We start from the raw sequence: 5,106 nt of genomic DNA, 5'->3' as shown, positions 1-5,106 counted from the left end.
CAAGACCCACCCAAATGGGTAGAGACATGTCATCACTTAATCCAATTTAACAACCACTCATGATTAAATCACAAACATTCAGTATTGAATACGGATTATTCTGCCTTTGTGAAATGGGATTTAGATTAAAACATGGCTTTTCTAGGGGATATACATCCTTTCAACCCATCACAATCTTCAAGACATCCTATTTACAATGGGTTCACACCCATAAGAATGTGGATTAAAACTGAAAACGTGTCCAAATTGGGATACATAATTCAATATATCACAGGGAGATTTGATTTTTATTTCATTTTTATAACTATGTGAGAGCTTTCAGGGCTTCTTTTCTCACTACCACTTTTTTGTTTATTTGTTGCAAGCAATAATGCATAAAGGCAGATCTTTAGAGTCGCTAGCAACTATTTAAAAAGGACCCTTTTCATTTGGCTTGAAGAACCTAGATTTCCATTGTCCATGCTGTGTAAAAGAGAATCAAAGTTCAGTATTTTAAAAAGCCTACTTCAATTTCATTTTTGGGATACAGAATATTAACTTTGCACTGAATTGTCACATAGGAAGAAAGCGAAAATATGTTTTTTTAAATGTAGTAAATCCAATATATTGAGTGCTTATAAGGGCTAAATTAATTTAGCTAGTCTTATGAATACTATTGGTATCTGAGGATTTGGTATAACTTTAATTTCATTCTTTCAATAAATACGTATGGAAAACTCTGTTCCAAGGCACTATTGTAGGTCTTGGGTAAACTGTGGTGAAACAATATGTACAGTACCTACTCTCATTTGGTACTAAGAGACAGAAAGCTATACAACTTAAATAAATGTGGATTTATGCTTAAAAAATCCTGTTGAGACGTCTACAGAAGATGGCCATGCAAGTAGAGGTGTTCTTCACCACTGTGCATCTAACAAACCAGGCAACAGAAGATAAAAATAGGAAGAAAAAACAAAAATTGCTATCAGTTATGGAAATTAGGATTGGATGTTATTTCCAGGCCAATAATTTCAGGGAATTTCTGATGTAAACATATACATGTATACATGCATACATGCATATGTGTGTACATATACATACACATTCAATTATGTAATTTCAGAGAAAATTAAATTGAAAGAAAACACGAGGAACTGCGTGTGCTGGTTAGAAATTTATATACCTCAGAAAATCCTTGTTCTTCTAATCGGATCTTGTGGGGGCAGACCCATTGTTCTTGGGACCTTTTGATTAGGTTGTTTCCATAGAGATGTGTTCCACCCAATTGCGGGTGGGGCCTTTTGATTAAATTATTTCCATAGAGACTGACCCCACCTATTCAAGGTGGTCGTAATTCTTTTACTGGAGCCCTACATGAAGAGAATAAAAGACAGAAAACAGAGCGAGCTCAGAGCCGATACAGAAAGCAGAGATATGAAACCAAGTAACAGGCATTTGGAGATGTAGAAAGAAAACTCCCCACGGGAAGCCAGAAAGACTCACAGGAGCTAAGAGAGCTATTTGAAACCTGAAGTCTGGAAAGAAGGACAGCAGATGTTGTCACATGCTTTCCAATGTGACAGAGGAATCCCGGACGCCATCAGCTTTTCTTCAGACTCAAGATATCTTTATCTGGATGCCTTAGTTTGGACATTTTTATGGCCTTAGAACTTTAAAGTTGTAACTTAATAATCCCCTATATAAAAGCCAATCCATTTTTGGTGCATTGCATTCTAGCAGCCTTGGCAAACTGAAACACTGTAGTAAATCTCCTTCAATTCATGAATGAAAAGCAGTAGTCCTAGAAGTAAGTGACAAGAAACACCACCAACAACTATGCATATGATGAAATAGAATATGTGTGGTATAATGATAGCAGTATCTCTTTCTACATTTATTCCTTTCAGGTAACATAAAATTAATATTTTCAAATTATATTTACCTTGGGAGCATAATTATAAAATCTAGCTTGTTTATCTGTTTAAAAGGCAGCTGGCCCTAAGACACCAAAATTTATACAACTCCTTAAAATTAAAACAATTTAATGTAATAACTGATGATTTCATGAAAAACAGTACTTGCCACAAATATCAAGACAATTATTGAGCTATTTTACATTGAAACTAAACCTAAAATTTAAAGGAAAATTGCAAACTTGAATCACTAAAAAGTAGTGAAATATGTCTTTCAGCTTCCATCAAACCATTTCCTAATATTCTATTGTTGAGATTGCTATTTTGCACATTATAAACACTTCCAGTTCTTGAAATAAGCTGGTATATCTGAACTTAAAAGAAGAGAGTGATTGGAAAATCAGCAGACAATGGAAAAAGTATGAGGCAATGTACCACACTAATATCCAATCATTAAGAAACTTTACAAAAATCTCTAAGTTAACACTGCAGATAATGCATAAAACACAAATCAACATTTTAGTTAGTGTATCTAATATAATGAAGGAAGAATTTACAATACAAAAAATGAGGTGCTGATTAATTATGTTCTGCTAATCAAGTATTCAGTTTGAATGGATATACTTTCAGGATTTTTTAAAAAGTAGCTTCTTTTAGCAGAGTGTAAAGGATATGATTTAAGCCTACTTTCAAAGAACTTTGTATTGTGTTAACTGAAGTATAATCATAAACAGTTTCCTTATTTTTGTTTGCTTTGTAGTTAAGCTAAATTCGTTTTGTGTTTCTACTAAAGACTTTGTGGTAAAAATTTTAGCAAAAGAAAAGAATTAAGCAGGAACCAAAAGTGATAAACATTTTATCATTCCCCTTCATACTTAGAATTTTAAACATTTTAAATGACTGGTAAAGCTTTAAAACGTGAAAAAAAATTCTAATATGAAGGGGAATGAGAACTTTCTCTCATATGTAGTGGTGGCAATGTAAAGTAATACATTTCACTGGGGAGAAATCTAACAATCATTATCATATCATTAAATGTGGTTACCCCTCAATATAGCACTAAGAAAAACTAAGAAATTAATTTCAAGACATAAATGTACAAGCGCACAAAGATCAGTTACAAGGATTTCATTGTGTAATTACTTACACACATAATATTGGAAAAATGTACTTATTGACAAAATCTTCTTGAATACCCTCAGCCTCATCAATATAATAAAAAATGTTGGAACTATGAGTTAGCGTTATATATACTGACATAGAAACATTCAAAATATTAGTAATATTTTCTTAATTTTCTTGGTGACAAATCTAAATTACAGATCAGTAAGTATATTATGTTCACATTTATCTTAAAACATTGGCAAAATGTAAAAATGTTTGAAAGAATATATTCTAAACATCTAACAGTTATGTGAGATGGAAGATTTATTTTTTAACAAAAATCATGCATATCAGAAATAAAAAATAATTCCATATTTTAAATGCATATATTTTGTACACACTTATGAGGGAATGTTGCACATTCATCATTCAACATGTATTTACTGAGTAACTGTTATGTGCCAAACACTGTTGTAGGCACTAGGAATTGAGTAATGAACAAAACAGAAAAAACAAACAAACAAAAAACACCACAACCATTGTGGAGATTATACTTCATGGAAGGGACTCAGGTATCAAATTAAATAAACAGTATGTTAGTTGATGATGAAAAGTGCTATTGAGGAAAACAGAACAGAGAAAGAGAATAATGAATGTGAAGTATATGTCTACTTGGAGGTGATAGTTCAGGGCCAGGGAATGACCCAAAAGTAAAACCTGAAGGGGGTGAAAGAAAATACTGCATGTACAAAGGCCCTGGGGAGAGAAAATGCTTGGAATGTTCCAAAAGTCAGTTTGAAAAAATCCAGAAGCAAGAAGAACATAATCATAGTAACATCATCCATTTTAAATATCATTACTGACATTTTTAGTTGAATAAATATTTTTAACTCAGTTTAAATTTTGAAGATAGTAAATATTCATAGATTTAACATACATAAAGAAATGCACTGTAGCCCCTTCCCCCCAAATCACTTTATAAGTGGAAAATAAGTTTGTGAGAGATAAAAAACTGGAAAAGAAATAGAGAAATACAGCAACATAGAACCATGCATGGTGAGGGGTGAGGATAAGAAAAAAATAGGACAATAAACTGAGCAAGGCAGAGAGAAAATAGGACCAAACTGACCTTCCTTTGTAGGGAGCAAAGAAGGGCAGGATAGAGAGGGGAAAAGGAAAAAAAGAAAAGATCCCAAACTGGGCAAGGAATAGCTAAACCAAAACCAAACCCAATTTCCTTCAAGAGGGGGACAAAGAGGACTGTGGAGTGAGAGGAGGATAAGAAACAAAAGTAATTTACAACGGGAAAGAATAGAGACAGTTCTGATCAGACTATATTCACAAAGGGGAAAAGAGCTGGTTAGAAAGGGAAGATCAAGAAAATGACACCAATGTGAAAAAGGAATAGACAAAACTTCTTTGACCAGAGGCAAGCGGTGGGAGATCGAGGAGAATAAGAAGGTAAATGACCTCCAATTAGTAAAGGAAGAGAGAAGTCAGAGTCAGATCAAATTTGACTTCTTTCTAGAGGGGCAAGAGGGTGGAGTGAGGGCAGGAGTCCATTAGGAAAGAAAATGGCCCAAAGTGGAGGTGGCACAGAGAAAACAGGGACTGACTTAAGTTCCATCATGAGGAGGATGTAGGGTGGGAGACAAATAAAAAAGAGACCAAAACTGGGGAAGTTGTAGAGAAGACAGGGGCAAGTACCACTTCCTTTACCACGGGAAAAGGCGATTGAGGTAGAAAAGAAAAAAGAGGCAAAACTGGGAAAGAATGAATAGGACCAAATTCAACGTTCTTTAAATGGGGCGGCAGGGTCAGAGTTCAGAGGGAAGGAAGGGTTAATAAATAAATACGACTCCCATATGAGTAAAGAATAGAGAAAACAGGGCTAAATTCAATTTCCTTCACAAGGCGGCAAGGGAAAGGGGGTCAGGAAAGAAAAATAGCCCCAAACTGGGCCAGTACAGAGACAGAAAGGGTTAAACCTAAATTCCTTCTCAAGCTGGAAGTGAGAATGGGATGCGTGGGTGCGTAGTGGGTAGGGGCACGGGGGTTAAAAGGAAATTGACCAAAACTAGTAGATAAAACACGGGCAAAAACAACCTCC

The sequence above is a fragment of the Tamandua tetradactyla genome, chromosome X (assembly GCF_023851605.1).
Source record: "Tamandua tetradactyla isolate mTamTet1 chromosome X, mTamTet1.pri, whole genome shotgun sequence".
In the NCBI taxonomy this organism is placed as follows: Eukaryota; Metazoa; Chordata; class Mammalia; order Pilosa; family Myrmecophagidae; genus Tamandua; species Tamandua tetradactyla.
The sequence above is the reverse complement of the archived record's forward strand: the minus strand, read 5'-3'. Positions refer to the sequence as shown.